Source organism: Eubalaena glacialis, chromosome 9 (genome assembly GCF_028564815.1).
Source record: "Eubalaena glacialis isolate mEubGla1 chromosome 9, mEubGla1.1.hap2.+ XY, whole genome shotgun sequence".
In the NCBI taxonomy this organism is placed as follows: domain Eukaryota; kingdom Metazoa; phylum Chordata; class Mammalia; order Artiodactyla; family Balaenidae; genus Eubalaena; species Eubalaena glacialis.
The window spans coordinates 107873030-107886302 of NC_083724.1; positions in this window are offsets into that span (position 1 = coordinate 107873030).

Genomic DNA, 13273 nt, shown 5'->3' on the forward strand with positions numbered 1-13273 from the left:
TTGTTCCCACACTTCTTACCTCATCCTTCTTAACCAGACTTGGAGCTGCTTTTTCAAAATCTTACTCTGAGTTCGGTATTTAAAGCATGCATCTCTACAAGTCACAAACAGCCATTTAGCCTAGTTATGTGTATACCAGCAACTCAAATGAAGAGAACTGGCCCTCAGGCTAGTAAGTGCCAGATCTAAACCCAGGACTTCTTGCTCAGATCTGAGTCTTTCCATAACTGTAAGCTGCCTTTTGGGAGGCATGTCTTCCTAAAGTTTTCTTCTCTTGATTTTATACATCATTTCACTTGGCTTAAAGACAAGAACCAGTTTCAACTTAATAAGAAAAAGAAAAAAAAAAAAAAAAGCAAAGCAATGGCAACACAGAAAACAGAACAAAAATATTTTCTGAAATGGATCTGTTAAAATTCACAGATCCTTGTTATCAAATGATGTAGCTGAGAAGCAAAAATGAAGGCATTTACTTTCCAAGCAGTGATGACACCAAGACAGATGGCAGAGTCTACAAGCGTGAAGAAGAGTTGTTTTTCACTCCTGTTTGGACATTTGGGCTTCTCCTGCTGCCCCTCTGAGAATCGCTTACAGACAGCCTGGCTACTTACTCACCTGCCCTCTGCCAGGCTCTACCCAGGAACCTTCTTAACGCCAATAGCCCCAAGAGACCAAGGTCTCTGGAGCTGGTTTAGCTTCTGTTTCCAGCTCTTCTCACAACCACTCCTTTCCTTCATATCCCCACTCTTTCTCCCACTCTGTTACAGACCATATTTGATAAAACTTAGACACCCCAGAATGCCATGGTGAATGATGCTAACATCTCTGGTGGTAACTAGGAATTGAAAGGAACACATTAAAACTAAATAAATGGACCAATTTGCACTAAAACGTCATTGTAAATAAGCAACTTCAGAAGCGAGAAGGGCAGGGGCTGTTTATTCTCATTCCTAGTAAGAGGCAGAGACAAACTGGGTGCAAATCAATACCCAATAGGTGCTGGAAGTAATGGATTAAGATCTATGAAAATTAAGGGATACTTTAATGAGTTATGTTGAACAGACACTAGAGAAATTGGCCTGGAGGGAGACCTCAGAGAGCTCGGTAGCCCTTCCTGTTCTTGGGTACATAGTGTGTCTCTCAATAAGTGGGCTTGGTGAACACATGCCCAACTTTCCTTTTAAGAGTTCTTCTTGGGTTAGAACATAAGAGGCCACCTTTGTGGTTTTCCTCTGCTGCAATCTGCAAAGTCTAAACTAAGAACATTATTTTGTCTCCATGTGCTTCAGTTTTGTTATCCCTACAATGGGAAAGATTAAATTGTGCTTCATACCTTAAAAGTTTGTGAGGAGGATGAAGATGATAAGAATGTGAAAGAACCATATAAATAGGGGGAAAGGTCCCAGGATTTGGGAGACAACTCTAAAAGAATCCAGCTATGTGACCTACCTTGGGTTATTTATTTTACTTCTGGGGGCTCAAAGTTTCCTCATCTGTAAAAGGATCTCAGACTTGTCAGTGGTTCTCAAACCTGGCTGCACTTTAGAGTCACTTGGGGAGCTTTTAAGAAGTACTGATACCTGGGTACCTTCTCAAGCCAAATAAAGTAGAATCCCCCCTGGAGGTGAGTCCCAGACATCAATCTACTTTAGAGCTGCCAGATGATTCTGTTGTTCAGCCAGGGTTGTGAACTGCTGAAATTTTCCCTCTAACATTTTGTGACTCTCTAATTTGTTTTATAATTGCTTGAGATATTGGGTTGGCCAAAACGTTCGTTTAGGTTTTTTCCATAAGAGCATACAAAAAATCCGAACGAACTTTTTGGCCAAGCCAATATATCAGCCTTGATCCAGAGCCCTTCCTACCTTAAGGGAAAATATTCCCCAAATAACAGTAGAAGGCGGCAGAAGGGTGAGCCATGAAGCCGCATGCTGGAACAGTAGATGCCATCTGTTTCAAGACTGTAGTCCACATAAAAAGCTGGACAGGATCCTTGGCACACTTAGAGCAGTATTTTTCAGTATTGTTTCTTAACAATGGATGGGACTTTATATAAACGAAATCATACAGTCTGTAAGCTTTGGGGATTGGTTTTATTCACTCAGCATAACTTCCTTGAGATCCATCCAAGTTGTTCCCTGTATTAATAGTTAGTTCCTTTTTATTGCTGACTAGCATTCCATGGCATACTAGTGGGATATACATAATATATCTAACCATTCACTCATTGAAAAATATTTGGAGCGGTTCCAGTTTGGGGCTCTTATGAATAAAACTCCTATGAACATTTGTGTATAGGTGTTTGTGTGAATATAAGTTTTGCATTTTTGGGGATAAATGCCCAGGAGTATAATTTCTGGGTTGTATGATAAGTGCATGTTTAGCTTTGTAAGAAACTGCTAATCTGTTTTCCAGAGTGGATGTACGATTTTATATTCTCACCATCAATATGTGAATAATTCAGTTCCTCTGCATCATCACCAGCATTTGGTGTTGTCACTATTTTTTATTTTAGTCATTCTGTAAGGTATGTAATATCTCATGTGGTTTTAATTTGCATTTTACTAATGGCTAATGATGTTAAGCATCTTTCATGATTTTAATTCTTTGAAAAGTTGAGTTTTTTTAAGGATATAATTATCATGTTGAATGTTTCATGGGTGCTCGAAAAAAAACCTGTATTCTGCTTCTGTCAGATGGTGTCCTATGTATGCCAATTAGATACTGTAGATTGGCTATGTTGATAATTTATTATTTATCCTTGCTCATATTCTGTCTAACTGTTCTACCAATTGCTGAGAGCGGGGTGGTAAAGCCTCCAACTATAATTGCAGATTTTCTATTTCTCCTTTCTTATCTATCAAGTTTTTGCTTCATCTATTGCCTGGTGCATATACATTTAGAATTTTTATGTCTTCCTGGTGGATTGATCCTTTTTTCATTATGTAATGTACCTTTTGTACAGTAATTTTCTTCTGAAGTCTACCTTATCTGATATCAATATGTTAATTTAGACAACATACTAATATATTTACATAACATATATTTGTATAGCATATTAACATATATAAAATGATTGAGATGATATAATTATAGAGACAGATAATAGATTATGGTTGCCAGGGGTTAGGGAGCAGGATGTGATAGGGAGGTAGCTGTGGCTATAAAAAGATGAAGAGGGATCCTTGTGATAGAACTGGCCTGTGTATTGACTCTGGTGGTCACATAAATTGACTCATGTAGAATTTATACGCACTATAAATGACATAGAACCAAATGCACACACACATACATGCAAATGAGTGTACCTGAAACTGGTGAAATCTGAGTAAGTTTGATTGGTTGTATCAGCATTAATTTCCTAGCCATCATATCATTTTATAGTTTTGCAAGATGTTACCACTGGGAGAAACCGGACGAAGGATAAACTGGATCTCTCTGTATTATTTCTTACGGTTGCATATGCATCTCAAAACAAAAAGTTAAGAAAATTAATGCTTAATTAATTAATTAATGTTCTTCTGCTTTTATGTACCTTTGAAATTTTCTATAGTAAAACATTTTGAGAAATTGATGGGAAATTAGAATAAATTCTACTCCTTTACGTGTTCCTGTTTATGTTTTCCCCATTCGTTTGGTTCTGCAGATACTACAGGAAGACATTAGCCTGGGACTTTGTGCATTTACCACTGCTACCTCTGCCTTTTTAACATTCCACTCCAAAATCCTATGCAACCATATGTTAAGTCTCAAGGAGGTCTTGGCCCGAGCAGAGGCCCCACTACCTAAGTAGGCTTTGGTTGGAGGGAGACTTGCCTGGGGACCTCTCATAGCCATGATCATTCCCATTTGGTGCTGTCCTCATACTTACTTCTTTCCTTGCTTGGCTTTCCTTCTCTTTTCACCAAGCCATGCAAATATGGAGGAAAGGACCTCAAGATTTAGACCCTAGAGTTGTAGACTCTGGACTGAACTTCACTGCTGAGTCCAGATTAAGCAAGTCACTGACCCTCTGAGAGGCGTTGTGTCTTGACTGTCAAATAAGGGTTCTTGTACAACCACCTTACAGGGTTGCCTTGAGAAACCAGTGAGGAGTCATGTTAAAGAACCTCACAAAGTGCAGTGTGCTGTGAAAATGCATTGTGGTCATTTATGTTTAGATACTTCTCATGACTCTTTTATAAAAAGCTCTTTGATTCCTTTAGCGTGCACAGATAGCCTGGACTGTACTTATGTAACTTGGGACTATTTGCTGGTCATTGCATGCCTGTTTCCCCAGCTGAAATGGTGCACCAGAGGGATAAAGCCAGGACTTCTGTTTTGGAGCACTTGTGGCAAAGCACATCCTCCTCAAATCCATGAATAGAGTCCAGGGTGGGTCAGCTTGTGAGAAGTGGCTACTGATCTCCTTGACCTCGGGACTTCCCCAAGGGAACAAAAATGTCAGATACAAGGTGCTCAGACAATGGGCAGGCTGGGAAGAAAGACATGCTTTCAGAAGAGAAACAGTGAGTTTGGAGAGATACTTAAGGGAATTGGTCCTTAGTGGAAGGCCTGGCTGTGCCCCTGGACAGAGGGAGTGAGGGTGAAGGAGGCTTAAGAGAGGTGTCTCAGGTCCCTCCCTCCACCAAGGAGAAGCCGATTCCTGTGCTTCCTCCCAGGTTCAGCCCAGCTTCCCCTCCTCACTCTCTCCCCTCTGCCAGGCCACAAGACTGACCACACTGTGTGGTTCTTGCCCTTTGGTGCCTTGCTCTGTACGTGCCTTGAAGGCAGAGGCTGTAGCTTTCACATCTGTATTTCTCTTGCCTAGAACATAGTAGGTATTCAGCAAACATCTATTGAGTGAGTAAATGAACGAATAAACAATGAAAAGGGCAGGGTAAAAATGAGAAACAAGGAGAGACGGAAGAAGAGCAGAGAGAGCTTTGGCGACCGTGGAGAGTGGACAGGCAGTGGGGAGAGCTGCCAGCTGGATTCTGAAGTCCTCCCGTCTCTTCTGTTGCCCTCTCTTCAGCTCAGCTCAGTGGTGTTCCTCATCTACAGTCCCAGAGCCACTGGATCCATGGATCCCCAGCCAGCTGGACAGACTGACAGCTTAACTCGCAGCGGCAAATAGCAAATCCTCACACCTCGGGTCTGAAAGAGCAGCCACTTACGGGTCCTTCTCGCCCACTCTGTTCCTCCCGGCACCCTCTGTTACCAGGCTCCCGCAGGGTCCAGGGCTCTCCCTGTCCGTCCTGCCGTGTGTGGGCTCACCCTGAGCCTGGCCCCCCTGACTCTCCTCCTGCTGTGCCCTATGGCTCTCAGCTCTGGGTTCTCTCCAAGCTGAGGCATGTGATCCCTGCGGGGACCTCGGGGCCTCACCCACATCCTCTCAACTTTAGTAACGGGGTCGGATCCCTTTTCTCTAAGCTCGGCGTCTGCTCACACGGGTGAGCACATTGGTTACAAGCACTGGCCACGCAATTCTAGGCTCAAATCCTCACTCCACCTCTGGGCATGCTTGTGACCACAGGCAAATTAAATAATGTCTCTGGGCCCGCTTCTTCCTGTTCCATGGAGCTAATCACAGCCTCTGGTCATAGGGTTGATGTGACTATTACCAGACCTAACGCAGGTAAAGCACCAACCTAGACCTTTTGACATAACGAGCATTCAACAGATACTGATTGCATCATTTTATTGTTATCATTGACATATAGCCCAGAACCATCATCACTGCCTCCCTTGACTGGACATCCTATTGGGGATGGTGATTGGCAACCCAGATGTCCTCCAGGAGGCATCACAGCCTGGTCAACCTCCCAGTGGTGACAGCACTGGCCTCACCACTGATGCTGGTTTTGAGATTCCCCAAATGTCGCTCACTGACCCAAATTACAACAAGGCCAAAAAAGGTCTGACATCAGACCCAAACCAGGCAAAACTCAAAGTATTTTGCAAGTCTCTTCCTCACTCCACACCCATACACACACATGCATGCAGCTGTGTAGGGCTGTAACCTCATACGGAGGCAAAGGGGAGCGTGGGTTTTAGACAGAGGCTACTCCAAGGCAGCGCCTATGCCCGGACGTGAGGACAGACATGAACAGAGGAGGCAGGAGAGGGAGGGGCAGGCTGTGTCCACTCGCCCTGGTCAGGGGAATCTGTCACTAGAAAATGAAGTGATCCAAAAGGCTGTGAGCCACAAGAGACTTCACTTCTAGGGGCTGTTGGGAGGAGAAAATCACTCCAAGAAACCTGCTTGTTGGACAGCTAACACAAAAGCCGAGTGCAGGGGTGCAGCGGCCCGTGACCCCCAGTGCCACCTTCAGAAGGGAAGTGGAAGAAGAACTTCCTCCCTCTCACCCTTTTTTTCCTTCCTCTGGACAAGGTGAAGTCAGAGGCTGGCTCCCTGACAACAGGAGCTGCTTCCATGACAACCCAAGATGCTGCCACCACATCGGAGCAAGAATTACCATCCGCTGACGTAGCCTCGGGCAGTGCGTAAAAGGGGAAATCAGCACCACATTAAAAGGAAATGAGTATTTGTTTTGAAATGTATTTAAAAGCTCTGGCTGGTTAATTATTTAAGGACCAGCGGGTATCTCAGCTACCATGGAAACCTCTGGCTCTGTGATTCCTTCCTGGACCCATTAGACACCCGCCTTCAACAACACACACAGACACACTCACACACACATTCACATACACTTACACAGGTGCACGCTCTTACACACATGCACACATTCACATACATGCAGTCACTCACACAGAAACACTCACACACACACACACACACACACACACGGTTCTGTCAACCCCCTCAGGAAAGGACGGTCTGAAATGCTATGTTTTCCTGCTCTCACTTTGCATGTGATGCTCAGAGAAGCCACAAGGACAGGAAGAAACCCATGACTTTTGCAAGATGTCCTGGGGACATCCCTTTGATTCCAAGCAAGTTGCAAATAGAGTCAGGCACAGAATGTCTCCCTTTCCAAACCACAGCCAGATACTCTTATGGTGAGGTAGTACAACTGCCTCTGCTACCTTTCTGTCACAGAGCTTAGGGGTATGGAAACAAGGGACCAGACATGCTAGGGACTAGAATCCTAACACCCCTTAGTAGCTGTGTGACCTTGGTCAGGTTCCATAACCTCTCTGAGCCATAATTGCCTCATCTGTCAAAAAATAGAAAAACAACTTTTTATTTGGATTATCTCCTTTGATCTTCTGAGCAAGCCTTGAAGCAGGTGTCATTTCCATCCTCATTTGCTAGGTGATGAGGAAGCCCTAGTTCAGAAAGGATGAGAAACTTCCCCAAAGTGATACACATGAACCGAAGTGGTTCACTGCCAGAGGCCACATCTCTGTACCACCTGCTCTCTACCTACGGATTTCTGTGAGGACTCTAGGCCCTGGCATACAGAGTGTGGGTCTCTCCTCCCCTCCCTGTCCCTTTTTTGTCCTGTAGGGTATGGAAGTATGCCCCATGCTCAGGCCGGAGGTGGGTGGAGCCTCATGCTGGCTTCAGGGGAAGGGGTCTCTGGCTCAGAGAGCACTCAAGTCCAGGGCCTAAAGTTTCCTTTCAAAGGAACTTTCCAAGAGCCAGAGTGATGTGCCCCCCATACACTGCTGTGGCCCTGCACCACTGAACTATATAATTGCATATTTGTTCCTATTGGGTCTTGAAATATTAGGGCCCAGTGTATAATTCCAGGGCTCCTGCACTGAAAATACTGCCATGTAACTACAAAATAAAAAGACAAATTATGTGGCCAGGGCTGCAGCCCATACCACTCTCCTTAATTAATGGGAAATTTTACTAAGAGCAGATAGACAACAATCAAACCTCTGGTGACCAGCCTTCTCAGAGGATCCTTAGAGGGATGGTGATGCCTCTTGAATAATCCTGTATCGAGTTCTACTGTGTCTTTCATCCTGCCTTGTCTGTGGGCATCTTTGATGAATTTGTGCTTGGCTAGCAAGCAGTGGGATGGGGGCAGGGCCACGCTAGCAGGGCAAAGGCTGAGATGATGTGACCAGGGAGATGTTGGACCAGCAATCTGGTGGGTTTTCAGGTGTCAGGGACCTTCACCTCCAGGCAGAGAACACATCCAGGGATCAGAATGCAGGAAAATGGAGAGAAATCATTGTGCACGTGGATGTATGAGGTCCAGAGAAGCAATTTGCTGAAAATCACGTAGGTATAAAGAAAAGAGCCCCAGAGTCTAAAGCACAGAGGGAAGCAGGGTGGTAAACTCTGATCAGTAGGGAGAGGCAAGGAGGATGAGAGATGAGAGCAAAGCAAGGCGATTCGAGCCTGAGCAAACACAGTGCCTGACAAGGAGTTCATTACACTCTCCCTGCTGGAGCCCTGGGGAACCCCGCATGTGGCTTTTCAAAGACATAAGACCAGAAGGACTATCTACCTAGGAAGTGAGAGCAAGTGTCCAGAGAAGGAAGCAGTGGCCAGGATCCTGTATGGCAAGACACAATGGGTCAGAGAGTTATTTATCTATGTATCACTTCAATAGCCCATTCTGGGTACCAGGCACTGCACTGAAGATGCTACGGATATAACGCAATCAGCACACCATCCTGCCACGTGTGTTCTATTTCTCTCTCCAGCTTACAGGTGAGGAAGCCAAAGCACAGAGAAGTTAAGTAGTTTGCCCAAGGACACACAGGAGGTAAGTGGTCTTGCTGGGAAGGAAACCCAGCAACCTGGCTTCAGAGTCTGGAAATCAAAGTCAAGAGACGACCATATGAGATGTTCCCAAGGGCAAGTGGATAGACTGAAAGCCGTGCCTCCTGTTGACAACAACCTGGACACATGGTGGGGGGTCAGCACAGGACAGCCACTCAGGGTGATGGGCAGAAGTAACACAGCCTCTCTCTCTCTCTCTCCGTCTCTCCTTCCTCATGCAAGTAACAAGAAGGAGGGAAGGAGGAGTAGAGGAAATACATGACAGGCCTGCAAAATTGCATCTAACTAGATGTTTCGCAAACTCGTCTACACCTTTCAGCAGCTATTTCCACAATTTAGGCTTATGTGGCACATGTACTCGGTGTCTGTTAAACGAGTCCTGAAATGCACCTTTCCTCACTTAAGAGCACCTGTGGGAAAATGGAATAGGGGCTCCGGTTTGAATCTTGCTGCCATTTCTGCCTCGGTTGAAAAGAAGACAACTTTGTTCTGAAGACAGCGAATTGCTGGGTAATGCGGTGTCGGGACAGAGTGGGGTGTACAGTGCCATAATCCATGGCTTCCGTGTCTCCAGAAGAATCTCACTTGCACAAGCTTTCCTCATGGGTCCCTCGCCCAGCACGGGCCCTGCTAGTTGTGGAGGCCACTAGGGCAGGAGGATCCCAGGGTCACTGCTGTGTAGTGAGGTCAGGTTTCCAGGGAGCTGGCAGCGCAGGGGGCTGGAGAACCTTGTCCCGTGGCAGTAAGAGTATCTATCTCCTCCTTCCTCGGCTGGTGCCTGGATGGGGCCAGGGCTACCTTCCCATTTACTGAATTATATATCTAGAGGTAATCCCTTGGCCTCTCAAGCTTTCAGTCTTGGGACAGTTCCTGAGACACCTGAGGGAAGATGCCCAAATACAACCTAAGATGCTTAAGAACCACCTAGATCTATTTCATAGATTAGGTCCTCCTACTCACAGCTTTGCATAAGGTTATCCTGAATGATAATAGCACCGAGATATCACAAATACACTTCTATTCAGGGACAAACTCTGTATCTGTGTGTGTGTGTGTTTGTGCATGTGCATGTGTAAGAACACAGATGTGTACAAGAATGAAAAACACACTGAGCTCTGCATGGGAAGACCTGGATTCCAGATCTGTGTCTTGTTCAAATGATTTCCTATGCCCACTTTCCACCTTGTAAAATTAGCTGCCTTATGAATTTCTCAAATATCTCCTTTAGGTTTTCAGGAAGTATCTGTTATTCTAGTGAAACCACCAGGTAACCACGTCACTTGGGCCATTTCCCTAAATTTTTCTAACTTCTGTGTTCTGATCTGTAAAATGAGGCTGAGAGTATTTACCACGCAGGACTGTAGTAATGAATAAATGTACAGGAATGTCCTTTTTTAGCCATAAATCAAGAGAAAGTGCAGCCTGGGTGCCTGCATATGTGCTCACACAGATCTTCCCCGGAGGCCCAACAATTTCTCAGTCATGTCTGGCAAATTTCAATCACAGTGTCAGGCACTCAAGACAGAGCACCAACCCTCAGCTCACTCAGTCTCTATGAGTCTCTAGACCAGAGAGTTGACATCTGAAGCTAGTGACCTCCTATCAGGGGCCAGGGATCCTTCTTCCTAAAACTGGGCCAGGAAGGCCCTTCTCCTTCATTTGTACCCAAAAGGACCATTTCTCCCAACAAAGAAACTAATGGGGGAGAGAAAGGCATCTGTGTGGGGTAAAGGAGGGATGTTTCCTCATTCCCAAGGATCCAAACAAGTCCTTTTATTCATAATGAGATCCCTACCCCCTGTATATCTCTGTTTTCATCATCTGAGGTCTTGTTGGCCCTTTCCCAGAAGCAGGTGATGTCCTCAAGTGAAAATACCTGTACAAGTTACTAAACAAAAATCCAATTAAGCTGCTGGGTGAGAAACAAAATTGTTGTGAACAAAGCATGTCAACTGTACGAAAGGCTATTTTGTAAAAAGGTGATGGCTCCAGGTTTTCGTGCGGAGGCTCAGCTCGCCAAGGTTTTTAAGGGGCACAGGCACAGTTCTTCCAGGAGGCTGAAATCTTAAAGGTCATCAGGTCGTTCTGGTTCCAGGTGAGGAAAGCACTTAGATGTTACAGGCCCTCCAGGGCCCTGAGACGCTGGGGGTAGAATCAGCACATCCTCATCCAGACACAGCTCTGCCCTGTTTACATCTCGGATGTCTCCCTTGACAGAGGAGATGCATATGAAATGAGAGCACGGCAAATTATTTGTCAGGACAGTTCAACAGGGCCCGCAGAAGCACTGTGTCAGAGACCTTTTCCAGGTAGTGTGCAGATGTGAGAAACCACATGAATAATTAAACACTTTGTATTGAAGCTCCTTGTTCTTCGATGCTTCAAGCCTTTTTCACACATGTTAATTCCCATTCATTTCTGCACTCTTCCTTGGAGCCAGGGTGGGTCAAGAACAAACAGGATTCGCTCCATTCTACAGAGGGAGAGAAGGAGGCACAAAGTGGAGAGGCAGAGGGCTCACAGTGAACCAACCATACAGGACCGTACAGTCCAGGACTTAACCAGAAAGCACAGCCTAAGTGGGCCCATCCACAGTAAGTCTGTATGCATTTGGCTAGAAAGAAAAAAAACAAAAACAAAAACATCATGGAAACCTCATGCAAAATTGTGTGAACCCTGAATGGGGGTGCAAAGGGCCCTGAGACTATAAAAGCAGTGAGGGGTCTCCTACGTGTAGGAAAGGGTCCCAAGGAGGTGGACCACGTTCTAGTTCCCCTCTCACCCTGTCCCTCTCATTCTTTCTCCTGGAGTTATCCTCCAAGTTTCTCTCTACCAACAATGCCCATTGAACTCAAAACTCAATCAAAGCTTCCTTCTCCCAGAAAGCTCATTTCAACAGAAGTGGGAAAGGATCTATAAAGGTTGGCCAGCTGAGTAGCTACCCAAACAACCTTAAACCAACCCTGCGGGCCTGTGCCATCCAACACAGTAGCCATGTGTGACCCTAGAGCTCCTGAAACATCTGAATTGAGATGTGCTCTGTGAAAGATAGCCCAGATTTCCAAGAATTTCCTATGAAAAAAAAAAGGATATGAAATATCTCAATCATTTTTGTATTGATTACACATTGAATTGATAGTTTTGATATTTTGTATTGAATAATATGTATTATTAAAATTAATTCCACCTGTTTCTTTTGAATTTTTAAAAATGTAGCTATTTGAAAATTTTAAAAGACATAGGTGGCTTGCATTTGTAGATGACATTTCTTTTTTTTTTTTAATTTTACTTTATATTGGAGTGTAGTTGATTAACAATGTTGTGTTAGTTTCAAATATACAGCAAAGTGATTCAGTTACACATATACATATATCTATTCCTTTTGAATGGCACAGCCCTAGGTGCTTCTGCTTAGTCTCTAAGAAATCAGTGATCAGATCTCCCCAGGGGCAGCTGATTTGTCTGGGTCAGCCCATTTTAACTAGGTGACTCCCTGTGATTCAGATGGAACAGTAGTTTCCATCCTCAATGAAAGAGAAAACCAGGCTCAGAGGCAAAGAGGAGCATGCTGGAGGCCATGGAGCCCTGGAGGTCAGACCTGGGCTGGGTTTCACATCTCCTGGCTCCCAGACCTGTGTTTCTTTCCACGAAACACAGGATTTCCTTTGCTGTTAAAAGTTTGGCTCTTGGGCAGATTGGTTCAAGGTGGCAGAGTAGAAGGACATGTTCTCACTCCCTTTTGCAAGAGCACTGGAATCACAACTAACTGCTAAACAATCATCAACAGGAAGACATTGGAACTCACCAAAAATGATACCCCACATACAAAGACAAAGGAGTAGCCACAATGAGATGGTAGGAGGGGAGCAATCACAATAAAATCAAATTCCATAACTGCTAGGTGGGTGACTCACAAACTGGAGAACACTTATACCACAGAAGTCCACCTACTGGAGTGAAGGTTCTGAGCCCAACATCAGGTTTCTGACCCTGGGGTCTGGCAACGGGAGGAGGAATTCCTAGAGAAATAGACTTAGAAGGCTAGTGGGATTTGATTGCAGGACTTTGACAGGACTGGGGGAAACAGAGGCTCCACTCTTGGAGGGCACACACAAAGTAGTGTGTGCATTGGGAAGCAGGGGAAGGAGCAGTGACCCCATAGGAGACTGAACCAGACGAACCCGCTAGTGTTGGAGGGTCTCCTGCAGAGGCAGGGTGTGGCTGTGTCTCACTGTGAGGAAAAGGACACTGGCAGCAGAAATTCTGGGAAGTGCTCCTTGGTGTGAACCCTCCCAGAGTCCGCCATTAGCCCCACCAAAGAGCTGGGTAGGCTCCAGCCTTGGGTCGCCTCAGGCCAAACAACCAAAAGGAAGGGAATCCAGCCCCACCTATCAGCAGACAAGTGAATTAAAGTTTTATTGAGCTCTGCCCACCAGAGCAACAGCCAGCTCTACCCACCACCAGTTCCTCCCAACAGGAAACTTGCTCAAGCCTCTTAGATAGCCTCCTCCACCAGAGGGCAGACAGCAAAAGCAAGATGAACTATAATCCTGCAGCCTGTGGAACAAAAACCACATTCACAGA